The sequence below is a fragment of the Castor canadensis genome, chromosome 3, assembly GCF_047511655.1.
Source record: "Castor canadensis chromosome 3, mCasCan1.hap1v2, whole genome shotgun sequence".
NCBI classification, from domain to species: domain Eukaryota; kingdom Metazoa; phylum Chordata; class Mammalia; order Rodentia; family Castoridae; genus Castor; species Castor canadensis.
Window position 1 is genome coordinate 57,745,569 of NC_133388.1, and position 24,487 is coordinate 57,770,055.

Genomic DNA, 24,487 nt, shown 5'->3' on the forward strand with positions numbered 1-24,487 from the left:
AAAGCAATCCATCCAGATTGGAAAGGTGGAAGCTCAGTGTGAGGGTGTCTTCAGTAAGAGGAAGTGAATGAACAACTTAACATATTTACTTAGACAGTTAAGCATTCAAACAGAAGGGTGCAAGTTAAGCAATGTCAGATAAAAAGCAATCAGACCAGCAAGAACACTATTACTTCCTTCAAAGAAAATCCAAAGTGGTCGAAGAAAGTAAAAATTGCACAGTATCCTAAATGGCTCTGCAATGAATAGCATTCACAGCCATAATTCTATAAATATTGTGCATTGATTAAACTAAACTATGATATAACTATATTTGGGAATAGAGGGGGTTTGAAATATGTATCTTCACATCTCTGTCTGTAATGGAAATCCTGAGGGTGGACATTGCAGTAGGACTAAATTCCTATCTTCCACAATGGAAAAGCAATACACAAAGCCTCATGCAAAAACAAACATGTTATTTAAATTTATGGAGGTAAGTATAAAATATGCAGAAAGAGTTGAAAATTATTTCCTTGGTTACACAAGAAATATATTCACAGGGTTTTTTGTCATGTTCATATTTTAGAAAATAATCTCTAAAACCCATTTGATACTAAACTGCATATAGTTTTGATTAAAAAATATGGTGAAGTGGATGATTTTCTATAACTGGAGATTCTTCATAACCACATCATAAAAACAAAATCATATGGGGAAATTCTATTATTTAGGAAAGAATTTTCTAAATCCTATGATTTAGAAAAGGATTTGAAATTCTTTTTACTTATAAAAACCAATGGCCATATTTTTTGCTGTGTAATGCCACAAGAAAGGTTTACAAAAATTCTGCCATACACTTTAGCAATGTTTTTATAGTACTAAGTTCTTTTAGAAGTGAAGGTGAGAAACTCAAACATCTTTTGATAATGTGTAGTAGAGAGTGGCCACAAGTGTGGTAATGGTTTATCTCACAAACTAATCTCACTTAGTAAATATGGGGAGGGATATGTGGAGAACAAATAAAAGCATATTAATTTCATTTTATTTCTTTAAGCAAAATGAAATTATCTATTAGATATATCTATAATCTGAGACTTCTAATAGCAAACCTGTAGTTTGCTATAGTAAGTTGTTTAACATGATCATACATTATAGTTATATTTCTTCTGTCCTTGATCCTCACATTAATGGCAGAGGTCATTCTTGTTTATTCTACTTTTATTAATACACATCACTATTCATAAGACACAAAGGGAGCAAAACATTGCTTTAGAATATGCATATAAAATATGCAGAGACTAAGATAACATTTTCAATAACCTTTTTCACAAGATAGCTTCCTTTATACCTTAGTAAAGATGTCATGTCATTCAAATATGCCAACTGATACTTGTGCTGCAACCTAGACAACACATTTGCCATGAAGGTTTGGCTCTATTTTATAAACACTTTGAAAATCAGGATTGACACAGATACAAAAGTCAAATCCAAGGAATAGAAGGAAACTGATTTTTAAAGAATTAAGATGATTATGTTAGTAAATGTACAAATAAGATTATTTGGGTGGACAGTTTCTGAGTCATCTAATATATGGGACCAAAGATTTGTTAGACACTGGAGCCTTTGAAGAGCTAAGAAAATCTTCTAGAAAAATATAGATATATCATTAAAAATTGCATGAGTCTAAAATTGGATGTATGGTGACTTATTTAATTCCAGAAGTTGCCTAACATATACTAGAGAGAAACTGCTTTAAGGCAAATAGAATTTAATTTAGATATATCAAAATTAATAGCCATGTGTTATCTTCTTTACTCTAAGAGCATAATGGGCATTTGTGCTTTCTTTAAATCAAATCATTAGAATTCCACAGGTAATTTTAAAAATTTAAAAACCTACTCTCAGTCAGACACTTTACTGGCTGCTGGGGTCAAATTGTTAATGAGACCTAAGTTTCTGCCCTCAGAGGCTCTCTTGAGAGGGTCAAAAAAATAAAGAAGCAAGTTTCAAGTATGCTAAAAGTCAACAAGGGAAAATCAAGATTCTTTATAGACTATAAATTTTAGAATTATAAAGGTAGAAAGAACGGTATTGTCATCTAACTTTTTTCCTACCAAGAAATTGAGATCCAGAGAGAAAAATGCTATAAATAGAGGCAGAAACATAACATTTCCATTGATGTTGTGTTACCAGTCAGACACTTCATGGAATGGTTGTAGTTTGTGTTCTGTGAACTTAATACTCTCTGTGCAAAGACATGCTTCATCAAGATATTCAATCACTATATAACTATTGAAAACAGAACTGTAAGTGTGTTTAGTGTGGGGTTATGGCTAGTATGAAAACTTATCTAAATGAAATACTTATAGTAGCAACAGTAATATTTTTTAGGAGGAAAGCAGTTTTACTAAGTGCTAGGGAAGAAACAGAGATACTAACATGAATGAAAACATTCCCTGTCTTCATTTTCTATCTATTGTGTCTTTTCTTTACAATGGTCCTGTGTATGGAGTGTAATTATCTCCATCTTATTGGTATGGAATGGGAAGTTCTAGAACAAAAGTAACTTCCTTAGGATCACAGAGAAATTTCATGGTGGAAAAGGGATTCTAACCTAGTTATTTTGTTTTGTTTTGTTTGTTCCCTAAGTAAAAATACTCGGTATGCAGATATCCCTTTTTCAATCTGTGTATTAAACATCATTTTTACCTCAGTAGAAAATCATAGTGTGTGCTAAGGTTTTATACAGCGAAGCACTTGGAAAGTAGGACAATCAGAGGAAAAGAACTGGAATGTGCAAAAATTTGAGAAATCCTTGCACTCCCTCCCCATAAGAATTCATACAAATATGTGGTACCACAAATTATTCCCTGGAAACCTAGCCCTTTGGTTCAAGGACTTCTCTTTAAGGAAACACTGTTGCTAAAACAAGAAAATAGGATCTTCTCCCTCATTAACAGTACAGTCCTCCCTCAGTATCCTTGAGAGACTGGTGTGAGTTTTCTTCCGCCCCCCCCCCCCCGCCACCACATACCAAAAAGTTCACTGATTCTCAGATTTCTTAAATAAAAGATGACATAGTATTTGCCTATGACCTATACATAGCCTCCTGTGTACTTTAAATCATCTATAGGTTACTTATAATATCTAATACAATCTACATGATCTGTAAATAGCTGTACTGTTTAGAGAATAGTGACAAAAAAGTAATCTGTACATATTAAGTACAGATGTGTGTTTTTTTGGGTTTTTTTGGGTGTGTGTGTGTGTGTGTAGGGGGGAATGGATGCATTCTTGCTTGAATCCATGGAGTCTATGGCTATGGAGAACTGACTGTGTTAACAACTTTTTTTAAAAATAAGAATCAGGTTTTTTATATTCACCTTTTCTGTAAAGGAATTGACATTTTAGGGAGCAATAAAGTTGTTCTGGAGCTGGGTGGGGTGCCTTTGTGATTGCCTGAGGTGGTGCAAGGATATTTGTGTTCCTCTGAAAGGGAAATTGGGTCTGGAATGAGAGCAGTAGTTTCACCATTTGCCTGTTGTGAGTCCAACTGAAAGTACAGACCTGCTTTTGTTTGATTACTCACTCCCCTAGGTCATGGTAAGCTGCCTAAGAGCTAAGTTACAACCCTTTTATGGAACTGTTAAAGTAACATTTTATATGCTCAATCTTACAACATCAAGTAACTCTGAAAGCCCATCTTCTGGACTGAGAATCCACTTCTAAAGTTTAGGTTAGTAGAATTTGAAAGCCCTCCCTGATTTCAACAAATTTACCTATACAGGTGTCCTCCATATTACATATTTCTAAAATTCCACACATACACACATATCTTTTCCTACTCTTGTGTGTGTAACATTGCCTAAATTCATAGCATTTATCTTAATGTTATAAAGACAGCGTCCCGGATTAAATTAGCAACAAAGTATGAGTAATTAACAGACACCACTTTCCTCAGTGGTCTTTGCTTTCCAGGTGACAGGCTAAGCACTCCTTAACTGGGAGACCAGGAGACATCAGTGGAGATTGTGTTGACATGGCTTCTACTTTACACTTTTCTTTCTGGGTAACATATTTTTATTTAACAGTCAAATACACTCTAAAATATAAATTACCTATGGCATAATTATTTATGCACTTTTATCCATGACTTCTGCAACTCCTTTTCATTTTCAACATGTACCTTCTCACATACGAGATGTCCACAGAGACAGGCACATTCAGTAGTTCCTTGTTGGATGCTCTTCTAATTATCTAATTAGTCTTCCTTATTATGATGGCTATTTTACTGAGTATAACATAACACACTTCTGAAACCCATCTCAGGAAACTGAAAATTACCAAAACAATGTTATTCTACTTGAAAAATGTTTCTAAAGAATAGTCTCTATCCTCTCTTTACTTTTTGTTAAATCTCTGTGTTTTATCAGATATTTGAGTGACAAGGTTACAACACCAAATATTCCCAAGATGTTTTAAGTACTGAACTATTTGGAGAAAAATATTGTTGCTATACTCAGGAAAAATATGTGTACCTATACATAAAAAGATGGTAGAAATTTTTGAAAAAAAAAACCCATTGTTTCAAAAGGGTGGAACAAAAATAAAATCACTTGCTCAAATATTTATTAAAATAGTGATTTTTTTGCAGATAATTTAATTTAGAATGATATGATTTGTTAAGCAGTGGAAGGCACATTTTTCCTATGGAACATACATCATCATTTTATGCTAAAGGTAATAGTAAAACAACCATTTGCCTTAAAGTTCCTTTTGATGTGAATTCACTTGAAATATTAAAAATTGATAAAATCCTTCTCAATTAAAACTGCATGCCCGGTATCTGATTTATCTGAAAAAAGCCTTTCATGTTTCACATTGAATTGATCAAAGCATATTACTTGCCTTTTTCTATGCAAACATATTTTTGAGAAGGTTGATTTTCTCATCTGTTTGAAATTTATAAATCATTTTATACAATGTACAATAATTTATATTAGTCACATTAAAACAGAGGTCTATATTGAAATATTTATCATTAAGATAATGATACTTTTCTTCAACTCTATAATATTAGTCCATGAAACTAATGCTTTATGACAGTTCTTTATAACTGAGCACTTCATAAAATTATTTTCCATGTAAAATTAGGTTTCCACAAAAAATGAGGTCCTTAGGGTCACTAAATATGCCTTGTTTTCCCCAAGTTGGTGTGAGGGTCATTGGGACCACCAATAAAACTTTGAATGTTAATTTGTTTGACTTTGATAGTTATTCAGGAATAACTGAACCCTGGTACATAAACTCTGGCAATGGAATTTTTGGCAAAGAAAAACAAATAGTTGCAAAACTCAATATTCCTTCCTATTTTGGATTGTCCTTACTTTCCATTCATTTAAAAGTATTTTCTTATATTATTTTATATTGTTTGGGCATCTTAGACTTATTCATATTTTGCTAAAAACTGTTTTTGTTTTTGTTAAAATTATTTTGTATTTACATCAATTGTAAAGAAGTTAGTGGATAGATTTCCTTTTTTGTCCCTGAATTTTCACTTTCTTTTCTTCCTAAAACTGCTGAGATTTTAAGTCTTCATAAAACCCATTCTCTGAATAAAATGCCCTTTGGGAACAAAATGTTTCCACATTTATTTGGAAAGGTCTATAGGGTAACTGGAACCACAAACATTTTAATTAATAATGTTGATGTTTTTATTATTGCTGAGGGGGTAACCTGTGTTTTTGTGAGCACATAGGAAATGGAGCTTCACAGAGTGCAGATTTACTTCAGGATTACACAGGGCATTGATGAGGTCCTTTCTCTCTCTAATGCTTACCTAGAGAGTTGTAAAGAACAGCAGTATGCCATAGTAAGGAGGTAAGAATTAAGCACCTGCTAAGCAAGAGGCACTGTTTTGGTGCTGTGATGCAGCAATGAGCAAGACTTACCAAATCTCAGTCCTCAGAGAGTTTATATCTTTTCTTTGTAAAATAAAAACAGACAATAAACATACATTTTGATTTCTTGTATTGATAAATGTTCTACAGAAAATTAAAGTGGGTAAGTTGATCAACAGAAACCACGATTGTGTACAGGGTCAAAGACACCTTACCTAATGAAATGACATTGAACCAGATAATTGAATGGGTTCAAAAGGAGAGGGACTAACAGGAGGTACAGGTCCTGAGCAGGAGGGCTGTGGGTGTGTTTGAGGAATAGTCAGTCTGAGCAGAGGCAGAAACTGAGGCCTGAGCTGTAGCACATGAAGAAGGACATAGGGCCTGGTAAAAAGGGCTTAGGTTCCATCCTACAAGAAGTAGGAAGCCAAAGGAGAATTTATGTAGAAGGTGTACAATGTGGCTTGAATTTCTACAGGATCTAATTCAGGAAGTAGATTAGAGGGGTTGCGAGTAGAAGTATTGTGTCCAGTCAAAGATGATGGTGACAAGGGAATTTATGTATAGAGGTAGTGGAAGAAAATAGATCAACTATATTTTTGAATGAAGGTTTTTGTTGAGGGATTGGATATGAAGGTAAGAGAATAGTGCAGTCAAAAATGTTCAAGAGCTTTTGTCTGAGGAGCTGGATGAGTGATGGGTGCCATGCACACTGATCTAGAGTTTTAATCTACTAATTTGTATTTACTTTTTAATTTAATTTTCTTTTTCTTTTTTTCTGACCTATCTGTGAACAAACTTATTCAAATGTGTCTCAGGGACTGGAGGCTGAGGGAGGTGGCACCTTCATTCCCAGCTGGTAGAGAAACAAATTTGAACAGCTTTTCTGGAAAGCTATGGACTTTGGTTTGATAGAATCTAAGCTTAAATGACTTTAATCAAAGAAGGATTAAAATTTTTTTTTATTCATATGTGCATACAAGGCTTGGGTCATTTCTCCCCCCTGCCCCCACCCCCTCCCTTACCACCCACTCCACCGCCTCCCTCTCCCCCCACCCCCTCAATACCCAGCAGAAACTATTTTGCCCTTATCTCTAATTTTGTTGTAGAGACAGTATAAGCCATAATAGAAAGGAACAAGTGTTTTTGCTGGTTGAGATAAGGATAGCTATACAGGGAGTTGACTCACATTATTTTTTTCATTTATTCATATGAGCATACAATGGGCCATTTCTTCCCCCTTCCCCCCACTCCCTCCCTTTCTCCCCCCCACTCCCTCTCCCCCCGCCCTGCACTCCCTCTCTCCCCTTACCCCCTCACTTCCACACAGAATCTATTCTGCCCTTGTCTCTAATTTTGTTGAAGAGAGAGTATAAACAATAAGAAAGACAAAGCATTTTTGCTAGTTGAGATAAGAATAGCTATACAGGGAGATTCCTAGCGTTTCTTCCATGTGCAAATGTGTTACATTCTAAATTGATTCTTCTCGAACTGACCTTTTCTCTAGTTCCTGATCATTTTTAAATGAAAGTCTGCATCTGTTACCTTCTAGGGATATGGGCTCTTCCCCACTCCCGCCCCTTAAGAGACGGGACAAGTGAGAAAGTTTAGCAAAGTTTATTGGAGAAATAGAAAGTGAAAAGTTCTTTATTAAGGAAACAGAAAAGTGAAAGTTAAAGTAGGGAACTCTTTCAAGGAAGAGGGGACCTGGGATTTCTGTTTTTAGGATCCTCTCTCTCTCCAGTCCCCCAGGTGGCTTGAAATATACTCTACATTCCAATTTGCCAGGGTTTCCATCACCCTCTGTCCACGTGGCCTTTCCCTGTCCCTAATTGGGGCCCCCCAATATGAGGGATCCTCCCAGTCCCAGGGCATGTTGGGAAGAAGAAGCCCCTGTGTCACGGGCCATATAGTGTCCCCTAGCCATGTGGAATCCTCCATCTTTCCCTGTCTGCCTATATTCTACTATATATCCCTCATATCTATTATTAACAATGATTTTTGTGTAACAAACCTTGTGTTTTTTATATTTTTATGCTTAAAAGGAAAAATTTGTGGCCATTTCAGAAAGAATATATTGATTCTTCCATTTTATCCCATGTTTTAGTGATTGGGGAGAAACATTATTTTTACTTGTAAAATCATACTGTTGAAGTTACTGGCAATTCTGATCAAAAGATTTTAGTTCTCATGTTCTAGCGGGAAAGGATCCCAGCAGAACACAAAGATGTAATAACGGAACTAACAGAATTTATTATAAGTAAATAGGAAGGGGATTACAGCTGTGGTCTCTGCCAGGTGGAATGGAGGCGCCTCATGCAGGATATAAGAGAGATCTTTTATTTTAGGTCATTTTTATACCATCCTTATCATGAAAGGAAGGGAGAAAACTCTGCTTTGCTCCCTGTCTCCAAGTGGCCTTTAGGCCAAGGGAGGATCTGGGTGGATTTGAGCATATACTTTTGCTAATTTTAAAGTGCCCTAAATGCATGCTGCAGGAAATTTTCACTCTTTCTAGATTAACAAAGGATTTGCAATAGAAAAGGAGTTCTCTGGGCTTAAAGGGAATGAGTGAAGAAGAGGTCTCACCTGGAGTGTTCTGTATCAGACTATACAGTTTGGGGGGCTTTTTGGGCAGTAGGAAGGAGTATTGGGATTTGAACTCAGGGTCTCATGCTTGCTAGACATGCTCTTTTATCACTTATGCCACTCCACCAGCCCAGGCTATACAAACTATATAGTTATTTAAAAGTCCCAAGCTTTCCCTAATTTCTAATCTGCCTCGATACTACAAGCCCTCCCTTCATTCAGAATCATTTCTACTGGGTTGTCCCAGGTGAGCTTGTTTAAGACCTGAAAGACATGGGTACAAAATGTGAGTACAAAGTGTGAATTTTCTGACTGTGTCAGAAGTTAGAAATCTTCTATTTCCTTACTCTGGTTTTAATTTTTTTTTCTGTACAGGAAAGGAATTTAAGATTTTAAGACCTGACCTTTTTGGATCAAGCCCAAGGAATGAGTAACATTTTTTCTTTGCAAAGTTTTCCTTTTTTTATGAACCAGATTTTCTGACATTCAGAACTAATAGTAGGTCTAAATTAGATTAGATTGTGAGCTAGGGAAGACTTGCTTTACTATATGTGAGGCAAAAGCTATTTTTAAAGGAACCTATATATTATAAGTTCTGCATAATCAGACTATTTGCACTAGTAGGGTATATTAATAGGCAACTTGGTAACAAATTTCTAAGAACTGTATCAGAAAAAGATTAAACTTGTACCTTATAAGGTTTCCCAAAATGTTGGCTTATTTTAAAAACAAACAGTGCCCTGTGACAGAGGGTGTCCTTTATATTTTATGATGCAGCCCAGGAAAATTTCTTGAAAATTGTTTTTTTTTTAATTAAGAGTTGATATTGCATGTTAACTTATTGTAAACATTTTCAAACAAGTCTATCATTGGATACTTTAACACTTTGCTATTGTGGAAAAGCATCATATCCTTTTATCCCTCCCTAAAGCCACTAAAGTGACTATTCATTCATTCAACATTAATTTGTGCATTAATGTGCCAACAATAATGTATCATCAGGCTTTCCAAGAGAACTAAGGAAGCTTTTGGAAAGACATCATTAATCAAATTAGTGTTTATTTTTGTTTGCTCAAACCTTTGGAAAAGACCATCCAGCCTAGTTACTAGTCTTTTATTCTATAATGGCACATGGCTCCCAAACTCCTTCATCACTATTGTCTCATAATTACTTTTTTCAAGTACTAACTGCATCTAAACCTTTCCTACTAAGGTTCTTTTCATCCTCCAGCTTTGATTTTTGGAACCATTATCTTGTGATAAATCTGATACTTCTCCTCAGTGGAATCTATTCTTGTACTACACTCTCTGGCCACACCATTGACTCTCCACTCTATTTTTTATGTGTGTGTGGGGGGGGGGCTCTTAGACACCAGCATTGGCATTGGTGAAGTTCTTGGTTTCCAAGGACACTCTTAGACTCTCAGAACTGGCATCCTAAACAGCCCCTGGGGGGGTCAAGTGATGAAACTCAGACCCCTGGAAGAGTTAGTTCTCCTTGGCATGCATTTAGATAATTAGGAAACAAAACAGAAATGGATAAGACAAATTAATTTCCTTTTATTTCTCCCATCAGAGAAGTACAATGAAAGTGTACTTCCTCCCTAAAACTTTTCTGGATAATTCTTCATGTGGAAGAAGAGCTTATCACAAGCACCCTATCCTTTGTGTTGTTTCAAGTCTTTACTTGCCAAGATTATCACTCCTCCTTTTCCCTCATCGTCATTTCCTGTCCTTGCATCTCCCAAGGACATTGTTGATGATCTAATTCTTGCCTCAGACTTTTCTCATTGTGAAGGATTCAGAGTAAAATAGCCAGTATTATTAATCTATTCATCCAGCAAAGATTGTGAAGCATAGAAAAGGTTAAAAGATCCCATATGCCTACACTGCCTGAATTATATCAATTGTTCACAGTATTCTTTCTATGATGTGTATCTTTAAAAAAAAAAAAAGTAGCTGGCAGAGTGACTCAAGTAGTAGAGTGACTGCCTAGCAATTGTGAGGCCCTGCGCTCAAACCCCAATAATGCAAAAAAATATAAAGAGGCACAAACAAAACAAAAAGAACCAAAGCAAACCAAAAATTCTACTCTTTCAAAAGACATAGAAATCTGCATTTTTCGTGATCATTCTAAGCTGTTTTGTGAAATTCCCCCTAGTCAAAACTTACAAGTAAGACAGACCTGGTGGTTCATTTCTATAATCTGTGCACTTGGGAGTCTGAGACAGGAGGACTGAGAGTTCCAGGCCAGCCTTGACTATATAAAAACAACCCCACTCCAAAACTTACAAATAATAAATGCATCATAAATGAATAAATTAAGTGCATGGATCAAGGAATGTCATGCTATCTCTAATAGACATTTATTATGCTATATATGTAATAAAGCAAAAATTACTCTGTGGCCTGGTGAGGATATGTAAAATTTATGTCATTATTTCCTTCTCAAGTCTTAAAACTTTGGAAAACAAGCAGTTTGTGACACTATTATAAATAGTGCTTACTCCTTTTCTCTTTCAAATCCTTACTAAGTATCATGCACTTTTAAAATCAATAAGATAATGAAGATTTTGATCACTTATATATCCTTTAATTATATAATTAGATATCATAATTACATGTTCAATGATTACACATATGAGCACTAATTTCTTAAAGACAACTATTGCAATGATGTAAATATGCAGAAGGGATTAAATCCAGTAAATACTACCATCAAAGAATGTTGGGGAAAATAAATTTGCCTACCTGTGATACAATGCCTTTTGAGTGGAACACAGTTGCAGTCTCTGGTTACAAGTAACACAGGTGACTCCAAGAAGAGCAGCATACATTTTGAAGAACAGAGTTTAAGAGCTGGCATACAAATACTCATACAACACTTTTCCTTCACTAGGCTCAGCTCTGAAAGTGAACCTGTTTTGAGGGCAGGTGAAAGTAAGCGGAGGAGGGATTTTCGGTCAGGTTCAGTTGGTTGCAGATCATAAAATACATTCTAGCTTGTTTAAATATAAATCAATTAATCTGGGTATTGAATTCCTTAAAAAGTGTTGCAAAAATTTTCTAAAGCTGTGGCTATAGTAGTGACACTTGGAAAACACCACAGCACTCATCCACCAGAACTGCTTCATGTACGAGAATCACAAAGTAACTTTCCTAATCATTAGTTCAAAAAATTAACGAGACCATGCTAGAACTGTTGGCACTGTTTCTTAACCATACACACTTTGATTTGCACTTATAAAAAATTATGCCTCACAAAATACAATTCTTTCCACTCAATTTGTTTCTCAATTCTTTCTTGTCTTATTGTTGTGCTGGATGAGGGTACATTATGGCATTCAAAAATGTTCTTACAATATATCGTACTTGAATTCACTCCCTTCTGAATTCTTAGTGGTAGAATTTATATACACAACATTAGTGGAATATAATCTGGTAAATGTAGTTTTATTAATTTGGGTCTTTTCCCTCCTAATTTTAGTCAGATTTGCCAGGGGAGCACAGGCTCTTGTTTCAGATGGTATGGGGTCCCCATCCTTCCTCCCCTATATACTATTTGTAGGATCTTGAGGAAAACATTTTTCTACCAGAAGCATTAGTTTCCTCAACAGTACTATGGAAATATAGCAATTAATTGATATTAGTTTTGTGGATTAAATGAGATACATTAGTAAAACATTTACCATAGTAAGCACTTAACACATTGGCAGTTTTCAGTAGGAATACAGTAAAATAGATCCTTGTTGGAATTCTAGAATTACTACTAACTGAGAGGTCTTGAGAAAGTTAGTTATCTTTTCTGTTTCTCAGGTTTGTCATCTGAAAATTGATAATAATAATTTTTACTGGTAGAGTTTGTATAAAGGCAATTATGCAAAGATGGATATTAGTGATTCTAGCACCAGATTATTTCTATTTCTTCTCTTTCTATGTTTTATTCAAAATTGAAACAGGTTAAGTATAAGTTCTCATAATATTTATCCCTAGCATTAATCTAGTGAGGTGGAATATTTCAAATGTGTCCAGTAATAGCAAACTATTACTCTTCTGTGATTCGTGGACTCTGAAATTGGGCCACTTACATGTACATTTAAGGTCCTGTTTCTAGTTGAGTATTTCTTATCTCTTGCTTTTGTTTTGCCTGTCTCATTGATTGATTTTATTCACTTAAATATTGAATGGAATTTGAATTCTAAACCAACAGTTATATGTAAAAGTTACTTGTACCTTGAAGGGTGCCACAGTGGCATAAATAGTGTTTCTGTTTTGTTTATGTTTTTCTAGAAGTTGTTCAAATATTTTGGTAACAAAATGTGAGATAAAGATTTTTCCATAAACTTGAAAATGTAACAATGAAAACTGGAAATATTAGAAGCTGGGCGTTGGTGACTCACACCTATAATCCTAGCTACTCCGGGGGACAGAGACCAGGAAGATTGCAGTAATCCCTTAAAGGGCAGGAGTTCATTTGGTTACCTTATCAATAAATGTAAATATGGCTTTAGTACATTGCTGTTTTGGAGTAAATGAAACAGAGCAATTTATTTTTTATTACATTTCTAATACTCTGCAGTGTCTGCAATACTGTTAATTTAGATTATACTCTATTATAAAAGACATTAAAGAAATTATTGCTTCACTTTCAATGAGATTGAAAATGATGGTAAAAAAGTTCCCATAAGAAACCCATAAAGAAAAGATGGAAGTGCAGTTTCAGTAGCAACACTTTTAAGGAAAAAAAATCTTTGATTTGTAAATTTCATGGTAGATCAATATGGTTTAATAAGTATAAAAGTGCTAAATTTAAATCAAGGAACACTTTTAAAGTTCTAGAAGAAACATTAGTGTAAAACTTGAATAATCTCCTATACTCACTCATGTGAGCATAAAAATGTGTCTGGAATATACTATATGTCATTGCAATGCCTTCCCCTACATAAAAATGATATATTGGTGATTAAGTTGTGTTATTCCACTTGGGCAATTAAAGTCCCAGCTTAATGACTTTTTTACGTTAATGGTTTATTCTTTCTCTCATGAGGTGCTACTGAAATCTTTTAGATGGTTTGAAATCAGCAGCATTTCGAATAATGTATGCCCTTTATTTTTCTGGGTGCTTCCAGTTGTTTCTCAAGTGCTATTACTGTCATCATTTTACATTTGTAGAAAAGAGCATACCTTTTATTTATAGAGTTTCCAAATGTTAAAAAGTGTTTTTATGTTTCGTTTAAAAGTTTTAGGACATTGTATCTTGCTGCTAATTACTAAATGTAAAAATCATAGCAATTTCAATAAAATAGACATCAATTCTGAATCACAGAAAAGCAATTCATTTGTAAGGAATATTGTGATGGCTTCATGGTGTCATTAGGGATCTATGCATAGTACCTGAGTTCTACCTTGGCGTTGGCTCACAACCTAAGATGGAACCTGGAGCCCTAGTTACACATTTGAATTTCAAGAAGCAAAGATGAAAAGGGGAACAGATAAATGGGGCCCATTCTGTTCTCTTTTAAGGAATTTCTCCAGATTGCCCACACAAAGCGTCCAATTACAGTGTACATTTGTGCAGAAAAAAATTCATCTAGTAGGCCCGAGAATATTACCCTTAGAAAATTCTGTTTTGTATGGAATGACATGTGAGAATTTGGACTCAGGAGTGTTCCCACCGTTCTCTAACTCCTAAGAGTAGCTCACTCTACCTAAATTGGTTTTGCAGGCAGTGTGCTTCATGCTGATCACTTGTTTTACTTTTGGTAGACCAGAATTTTGATATGTGCTAGACAGAGAGTGCACTAAGTGGTGACTGAAGTCACCAGTGAAAAAAATGTGCATTAGGTCTCTAATGAGTTCCCACAGTAGACAGCATATCATAAGAGTTGTCATAACTCATCGCTGAGGAGATTAAATACATCCTGTGTGACTCTCTTGGGAGGGGATTCTTGGAAACCTGTGTCTTTTTTCTTCAAACTTAGCCCCATGCACCTTTTTCCTCTTGATAATGTTGCTTTTTATCCTTTTACTGGTCATGGCCATGACTGTAATGAATCCCATGAGTCTTCTGTAAATCATGTGTGAACTTAGGTGTGGCCTTGGAGCCTCCTAAAGAACATTAAAATCGAATAAATGACTATGTTACTACTTTTTAAGTTATAAAACCTAGTATAAAGTATGTGACAGATCCAGTATGTTTTTGGGGGAAGAGAAGGAGAACTAAGATCAATAACTTAATCTTGTGTTTTTATTTTCATTCTCTTCATCAAGGTGGGCTGGAAAGTTTTGAGTCTGAATAACTAGAAGGATGGGGTTGCCTGTAATTGAAATGAGGAAAATTAGGGAGGTTGGTTGGAAGGGAGTTCAAGATTTCCCTTTGAACACTGGATATGTTGCAGATGGAGGACAGCAGTTGATGAAGAAGTCTGGTATTCAAGGGAGAGGTCTGAGCTACAAAAGGAACAAGATGGGCAAGGATTTGATTTCAAGAGATTTCCTTCAGCCTGATACTGCAAAGGAACTCTGGAGGGCAAACTAGGCTTTCGAATTTGTCACAATAGTACTGGATCATTGATCCCAAGTTCATGTCCTGGTGAAGTCAACAATTGAAAACTCTGGACCAGGAGTTAAGAGAAAAGCAAGCACAGTGAGGGCGATCTGGCTGCGACATCTGTCACCCCATTGATCGCCAGGGTTGATTCGGCTGATCTGGCTGGCTAGGCGGGTGTCCCCTTCCTCCCTCACCGCTCCATGTGCGTCCCTCCCGAAGCTGCGCGCTCGGTCGAAGAGGACGACCATCCCCGATAGAGGAGGACCGTTCTTCGGTCAAGGGTATACGAGTAGCTGCGCTCCCCTGCTAGAACCTCCAAACAAGCTCTCAAGAAAAGCAAGCACAAAGTTTATTGAAAGGATAGTAAAACTCCCTTCATGGCAGGGGCTTGGTGAAAAGAACTAAGCTAAGGAATGGCTAAAGTTTAGAAGATGATATAGGGCTCTTCCTGATAAAAGTTCACCTATTCTACCTTGAAATTAATTTGTATTTGGATGTCATTTTAGTTGACTTCTTGCTGAACATGACCATTTGGCCCCCCATCCTTATCAAACTGGACATTCCAAGAAGGTCTGATCAGCTCATCCTGGCCTCATTTATACTTCGTAGCTACCTTTTGCTATCTTGGTGAGACATTTGGTGTTTTACTTTCCTTGAGGAGTCTATTTCTCAGCACTTTAGATGCTTGTTTTCAAAGATGCTTCTCTGTCTCCTTATTTAGGAGAAGGACCACTGTATTTTATTATCTTGGTGAGAGGCCTGCTCCTCACATCTCCTTAGATGTTTACTTTTAAGGATGATTCTTGTCTCTAAGGCAAAGTTACTTCTGCCATTTGCTCCCCCTCCCCTCATATTCTTCTGTTATTTACTCTCCTCACATTCCCAAAGTCACTTCTGCCATTTTCTCCCCTCATAAGGGATCAGTTTTCACATCACACACTAATCATTAATTGGCTAAAAGTCAATGAGTTAGGAAGCAAATTCCTAAAGCTTTCCAAAGCTTTGGCTCTAAAAGGAGAGTAACCCCTAAGCCCAAGAATGTTCCATGAGAAATAAAGAATCATTGAGAGGGACATATAGGAAAATTAAAGGGCTCTAAAAGAATCATCAGGTGAGCACCAGTTATCTGCTGCAACATATAACCAGCTAAATTCTATAGCATGTGATGAGTACTCCCCGAGAGTTATGGGATCACAGGGTGCTATGGCAACAAACAGGAGAGGACATAATAGATCTTTCTGGGAGAGGGAAAGCTTTCTAATGAAATGACTTTGGGTGTATCAGAGGGCATTAACTAGATGCTAGATGAAGGACAAAACAAGAATTTGAGGTCAGAAGGAATCCTGTAAACAAAAGCACAAAGTCATGGAAGAAATAGAGCTATATAATATGATTAAACATATTTTACTACTTTCTTTTTCGCTTGTCACGGATTAATATGGAGGATGAAATATAAAAAGTACTTCAGAAATTTTTTTAAAATTTATAATTAGTTTCTAGTTGATTGTGACCCCGTGGTTACCAAAACCAGACCCTTCCATCATCATGTGATCTACATTAACCCTCAGCATTTTTTATTTGCACTAAAATGTATCTTCTTGCTTCACCGCTGGCTTGAAGTAATGCCAGTAGGCCCTGTCATAATGCTCCATCTGTATTTATGAAAACTGATGCTGTTAATGCTAAGCCCAAAATTTATTTGATCTGTCTCATTGCTTATTCTTGCAAGAAGTGAATTAAGTACTCAATCTTTAACACCAAAGAAAAAGGATATGGAAGAATTTTTACACATTTGTTAGTCATATGTTGATTATATATTGCTTTAAGGCCTTTGTAGTGTTTGGAATTCTCATGTCTTCACTATTTTCTTTTTGTTTCCGACTCATCTATAGTGACAGTTCCCTGTCCTTCACCATTCAATATCCTGGCTGGTGAGAAGATCTGCCAAGGCAGGCTAGCAATAGGATTTTTTGTCTCTGCCATTGGGCTTTTCCCAATGTATTTCATGCTAAAGTCCTCTTTCAATTCACTGCTATCCTTTCCCATCAATCAAACCTGTCAATCACCCTAGCTCATCCTACAGAGACCTCCAAGATTATTCCTGCTCTTTGTCCTTTCAATTTATAAAGGCCCTTTGAAACAAAGACTGGTACACATTTCTTTCCCATCTGACCTGGACCCACCATGGCTTTATCTTGGATAACTTCCCCTCATTTCAGTAAACTTTACTACATTTTCATGTCTTGCTTGGATTCATGCAAAATATAGTGCCTAGGAGCCTTCAGAGACCATCTATAAAATAATTCTACTTATGCCCTGCTTGCCTTTCTTTAGAGTGGCTATTTTTTATTGAATTTCTTTCATATGTCAAATAATAACTCTATAGAAATGTTTAAAGTGTATATCATACAATTAGTAGATGCAGTGGTAATAATCACGTTGGTGGTCGTGATCTCCAATATTCAGAGTATACTGGAGAAATATAATACTTTAGGCATGGAGTATAGAAATTTTCAGCTTAAAATTTAATTGCCTTCAGAAAATTGTGGTTTTTATAAAAAAGGAATTATAAGTGTTGCTCTAATTTATTGTAGACTGATACAATTTATTAAAAATTTAACCTGTATGATCTAGAGCTTTATACCATTCACAATTTAACTTATTGTATTAAGTAATTCAAAGAAAACCCATTTCCTCTGTAATTTTCCCCAATACCAGTGTAGAAGATGAGGATAACCTTTATTTTCAGTACTTTAACGAACACTGTTTGCTCATAATTATCAACCATAGATATTCCTTTATTCTCCTTCAGGCTAATTCTCTGTAACTAGAGTTTTAAGTTTTGGCAGGTCATCATGACAATTCTAGCAGATCAGATAAATGTTTATCTTATTTTTTCTCTGGTCTTCAACTGATTGGGGGATCTTCTTTCAGAACATAAATAATGCTGAGTACAAATAATGCCGAGATAAGTTCAAATTTGTCTCCAGAGACTGACCTAAGAATATTTGGTTTAATTCACTGACAACCAAAAGTAGCTGCAATTCATGGAACCTTACTCACTAGTCATTGACTAAAGGAGAGAACCTAGAAGTCTCAGCACTGTTAAGGTCTAAGCCCTTATTAAGTTTTTCTGTGCAGTATACTGTTTGGATTCAGCCAAATCTATCTTTCATCTATGCTTCAAGTTTTTAATATTTGCCTAAGATTATTTCAGCCAACACTGATTTTATTTAAAGCAAAGGAAAAGGAATGATGTTTCAGTAGTATAATTATATCAACAAAATAGAAATCTCTCTGTTAGGTATTGGATAGCCCTAAGTTAAGTGTTATGTTCTGAGGTCTGAGAAGATCTCCATGTTGGTTCTACAGTTTAGGAGAGTTACGATAAAAATTATGTCCTAACTTGTAGTATCTTTCTCTTTCTGCTAATGTTATTTTAATGGAATTAATGTCATAAAATTGACACAGTGATGACTGTTGTTGTTATATTGTAACAAGATTTAAATAGAAGCATATTTAATAATTTATCATATCTGAAAACTGGGTATGATGCACTGGAGGGAAGGCTCTCCAAAGAGCCAGACTTCCTGAGTGTTATATGGAGTAAAGCCATTAGTCAGCTCTGGCTTGTCTTTCTCCAAATTTCTTTTACATGGTCTAATCTAATTTTCCTTTTGTATAAGTCACAGTTAACTTATTTATCTTTCTTAGAAATAAGGGCCATATTTTCATTCAACCAATATGTATAGATTATGTAAGTTATGGAGATCCAGCGTTGATTTATCCATGATGTCTTTCCATGCTACTTAAAGTCATTTGATTTTTCCATGTCACCCTGCACACCTATGCCAGTACAGTATAGAAGACTTTCCAGGGGAAGACAAAAAACAAAGAAGACTTAGTATTACTTGTATCAGTTAACAAGCAGTAGTTGAGGGTAGAGCCCAGAAAACCCACATTAAAAGAAAATAGAGCTCTAGCAGGCACTCTACCAAAAATCGTATGTTCTCCCTCATATGTGGACATTAGATCAAGGGCAAACACAACAAGGGGATTGGACTATAAGCACATGATAAAAGCGAGAGCACACAAGGGAGGGGTGAGGATAGGTAAGACACCTAAAAAACTAGCTAGCATTTGTTGCCCTTAATGCAGAGAAACTAAAGCAGATACCTTAAAGCAACTGAGGCCAATAGGAAAAGGGGACCAGGAACTAGAGAAAAGGTTAGATCAAAAAGAATTAACCTAGAAGGTAACACCCACGCACAGGAAATCAATGTGAGTCAATGCCCTGTATAGCTATCCTTATCTCAACCAGCAAAACCCCTTGTTCCTTCCTATTATTGCTTATACTCTCTCTACAACAAAATTAGAGATAAGGACAAAATAGTTTCTGCTGGGTATTGAGGGGGGGAGCGGGAGGGGGTGGAGTGGGTGGTAAGGGAGGGGGTGGGGGCAGGGGGGAGAAATAAACCAAGCCTTGTATGCACATATGAATAATAAAAGAAAAAAGAAAAAAAAAAAAAAAAGAATTAACCTAGAAGGTAACACCCACACACAGGAAATCAATGAGTCAATGCCCTGTATAGCTATCCTTATCTCAACCAGCAAAAACCCTTGTTCCTTCCTGTTATTGCTTACACTCTCTCTACAACAAAATTAGAAATAAAGGCAAAATAGTTTCTGCTGGGTATTGAGGGGTGGGGGGAGGGGGGGAGCGGAGTGGGTGGTAAGGGAGGGGGTGGGGGCAGGGGGGAGAAATGAACCAAGCCTTGTATGCACATATGAATAATAAAAGAAAAAGAAGAAGAAAAAAAAAAAAGAAAATAGAGTACTGTTCATTTATTCATTCTTCACCAAATATGCTGGAGGTGTGGTTCAAGTGCTAGAGCGCCTGCCTAGCAAGTACTGAAGGCTTGAGTTCAAACGTTAGTACCACTAAAAACAAAAAAAGAAATGTCTGGGGGGGGGAGGGAAGGAGGTGGCCCAGGCAATGTATATACATGTGAGTAACTGTAAAAACAGTAAAATAAAAAAAATTCTTAAATTTTATATTTTCTTCTATGAGGTAGTAGATTTTAGACTGAAATGATTTTCTACCAATTGGTTTCTCAATAACAATATTCCTTATAATTTTATCTTTGAACACTGAATGTATTTCCATGTATTAACTACCTCTTGTTTATTAATGACTGTATTGAATTAAATCCAGATAACATGACCTGCACTATCTCTATGAATTTTTAAAATTCATTAGGTTTTTTTTTTTTGGTTACCAATTTGATGATCAAGTTTTGCAAATGATTAAAAGGAATAAGAGAAAATCCATTATTCAATGAATGTAAGACTTTATGTATTTATTGGTTATATGTTCATTATATTTTTTTAGTTCTTCCCTATCTTATTTAATGTTTTAACCTAATAAAAATAGAGCTCAGTTCTTAGAGAAGTGTGCTGGTATGTCTCACTGCAGCTGCAAGCTTCTCACATTCTTCCTGTTCTAATTTTGCTTGTCTTTATTTCATTGAATGCCCATTAATGACAAAAGTTTTTGCTCATGAATTTTAGAATTGTGTGTAGTGATGGCTTTCTTTCTTTGTATTAACTGCAATTTCTTATTATTTAATCTTTTTGCATAAATATTGTCACTCCTCATTAATTGAAGGTATATATTACTGTTACCACTTCCTCTATACCTTCTTTTCCAATCATGGTTTCTAAACTTTTATTTTTTTTTGGGTGTATGTCAATAAATATATAAATGGCACATAGAAAATACACACATATGTAGTTTGTACACATACATGTATGAAATGGGAAACTTCAAAAATCATGTTTTAACTCTTGTTCTTAATCTAACACATTCTTTAAATTTTTACTGTGAATATTAGTTATACAAAAGATTTCATTGTGATATTTCTGTACATGCATACAATGTACTTTGATCAAATTCACTTCCTCTACTAGTGCTTCTTATTCCTTTTTATGCTCAAAACAATTTTAATGTGTTTAATTATTTTATTTTCATACATGATTATGAAGTAATTTGAACATATTCATCCTCTTCACCCTTTCCTTTTATCTTCTCCCCTCCAACTGGTTCCACCACTTAACAGTCCCCATTTTGCATTTATTCATTTTATTTTTATGTCTAGATTCCACAAAGGAGCTGAACTATGCATTGTCTTTCTCAATCAGCTTTATTTCACTTAAAATGATGTTCTTCCAGTTGTGTCGATTTTTCCTGCTAATGACATAATTTTATTCTTATGACTGAAAAGAACTCCATTATGTATAGGTATATATGCCACAGTTTCTTTATCCATTCACTGGTTGATGGCTCTAACAGGCTCTTTTTATGAACAAAGTCTTCAAAAAGGAAGGTTATACCAACTTATTCTTTCAAGGCTATGAACCCACAGCAATTAGTAATATCCTCATTATTTTTGACTATCTGACAGTTGAACTTTATTTCCTCTTGATTTTATTTCTATATTTTTAAATGCAAGATATTAAGAAATTTTCTACTTAAATTCGTGTTTCTTATTTTCCCTTCAGTTTTCTATCCTTACCTTTATTTTCTTCACTCAATGCACTGCAATATATATATGTACACACACATAATATACACATATATATGTATGTGGGTATATATAATAGGAAGTACCCCTGCATGGCTAATAATTTATTCTTTTGAGGTTTTTAGGGTTTGGTTTAGAAAACTTGCTCACTACAGTATTGCAAACAAAGTACACCATGCAGTCTTAGACACTGTTATGATTTAATTTTCTACATTGACATCTTCGTTGCATCTGGAATTAATTTTGATGTGAAGAGTGGTTTAGAGAAGTGTTGCTTCTTTATGGGTATATATTCAATTGGCCCAATATGGGTATTTGGACTTCTGCATATGGCAAATATTTTCTAAAAACTGAATGGAAATGAGCCTGCCATTTCCCCTCAACTCACCTTGACCATATATGGTACATATGTGTACATATATTCACAAAATATGTACAAATATACACATATTTGATGGTACTGGGGTTTTAATTCAGGGTTTTGTGCTTGCTAGGCTGTCACTCTACTGCTTGCCATACCTACAGTCTTTTTGCTGTTTTTTGGGGTTTTGTTATTGTTTTTCTTTATGAGATGGGGGTCTCACTTTTTTCCCAGGCCCAGGTCCACTTACTTTAGGCATCCCACCATAGATAGGATGACAACCTTGCATGACTACATCTTGCTTTTTTCTATTGAGATGGGGTCTGATAAATGTTTTTGTCCAGCTTGGCCTTGAAAGAAGGTCCTCCCCATCTCAGCCTCCCAAGTAGGTAGGGTTACAGGTGTGATGCACTAGTGCCTAGGTCACCTTGACTATATTTATTACCAATAATAAAATCCATATTTATTAGAGAAAAAGTAGTAATGGCTTCTCAACAGTTAACAGGCTCTTGTGAAGATATTGGTGGTGAACTTGCTAAATGTGACTTCCTTGTATTTTGTGATGAAACCTACCAACATCTAGTAGATTTGCATAACTCAGTGAGTTTATAATGTCAAAATGACTAATGCATGATTTTGTAAAATCATGCAAAATAAAATATACATTTAAAGGGAACTAGAACTATGGGTTTTAAAGTAGCAGAGTTAGAAAGTTCACTGATGTGGTTTTAGATAATACTTTGCAAAAACATGTTGAGAAGCTACCATATGTAGAGTTTAGTGTAGTTTCAAAGAAGAATAAGCACAATTATCTGAAAAGGATATTGAAATACCCTTCCTTTTACACTAAACATTTGTGTGGGACTAGATGTTCTTCATGTATTACAAAACATGTTGCTGTAGATTGCATGTGGAGACTGATATTGTAATCCAGCTGACTCTTTTCCCCTAAACCAGATATTAAAGGGATTTGCAGAAGTAAAACACTGCCACTCTGTCATTTTTTATTTTGCAAAGTGCAAATTTTCTGATTAAAGATTTTGCTTATGTTAATGTATTTCAAATTTATTAATATAACATAATGAGATAATGCTTGGTGTAGCATTTTTAATACAATAGCTATAAACAATGTAATCCTAATACACAAAAGCTATTTGAATCTTCAATAATTTTAATAATATAAAGGTGTTCTATAGCCAAAAACATGGTAGCTGCTGCTCTGTATCATCGTTCCTTTTCTGCTTCTCTCACTTTTTCTTTTTCTTTTCCTCCTACTCATCCTCTTCCTCCTCTCTTTCCCTCCCCCGACATCTTCTCATTTTCCTCCTCAGCTCCTGAACAGTGTTATGTAATAGTTAGTGTTATGGAATGTAATTGTTGTATGTTAACAACATATTTTGCATATTGAAGATGCCTACCCTATTTCCATGGCTTTTTTTTATACGAAACTAACATTAATATCCTGAAACATTATTTTTCCAAATCACCTTTATTATTATATAGTAATATTCAAGAAAAACTTGGTGTTTTAATTGATATTTTGGTTATATCTTACATAATAGCATAGATACATATCTGTTATCTTAAAGACAAGGAAAATTTTTCCATACAAAAATTTAAAACCCCCATGTATCATGAATATATCCTAATAAAAATTTATTGAAAAAATTAAAAATTACACACACACACAAAAGTTTCATTTATTTATTTAAAATTCTTTAATTGTTTATTTGTTGATTTTGAAATTTAAAATAATATAGAACTCTAGATTCCTGACTGGAAATATTGGTAAAATTGAACCATTGTCATTGCCACACCTTTTCTTTCTATGGAAGATAAGGTATGTGTGTGTGAACTGCTTAAAGTCAGAAATCATACCACTTACATTTTTATGCAGATAGTGTTGGATAAATATTTGCTATTTCATTTCATTTATTAATGTCTAAGTAACATTTTCATTGCATTCACCATTAAGGGTAACCATTATATTCATGCTGATATTTTAAAGATACGGTGTTTTCAAAGAAAATTTACTTCCATTAGATAATAAATTTTAATGCATATTATATGAAAAGAGATATTGACAATGGCAGTATTATTGGATTTCAATTTTGAGGACTCATTCTTCAGTTTCATTCTCCATGTTTTATTATATGTAGTTGGCCAGAGGATTTCTATCAGCAGTTTTGATATTAAAATAAAAATATATATACAATAGAGAAAAAAGCAAATTGTTTTTATTTTCTATTTTATATCAATTTACAATATCAGCATGTGGTTTTTGTTCAGGTTTTATATACTAAAATACAAAATTAAGTTGATATCCAGTCATTATTGCTAGCAAAAACTAAATCTGCCACACACAGCTGTGTTTTAAATAATGGTATTGTTTATAATGAAATGTTTTAGAATTTCAAAGTGTTTGGCAATTTAATAGAAATGTTCTCCTTGAAAAAGCTTACACATTTTTGAAAATAATTATTGATGTAAAGTGAATTCTAATTATCAAAATAGACAAATA

At 34.9% G+C, this 24,487-nt stretch overlaps 1 protein-coding gene across 2 annotated transcripts in view; it reads left to right on the forward strand.

Annotated features, from left to right (window-relative positions):
- Window positions 1-24,487, forward strand: part of Mdga2 (MAM domain containing glycosylphosphatidylinositol anchor 2) — an 815,899-nt gene that overhangs the window by 387,050 nt on the left and 404,362 nt on the right. The window lies entirely within an intron of this gene.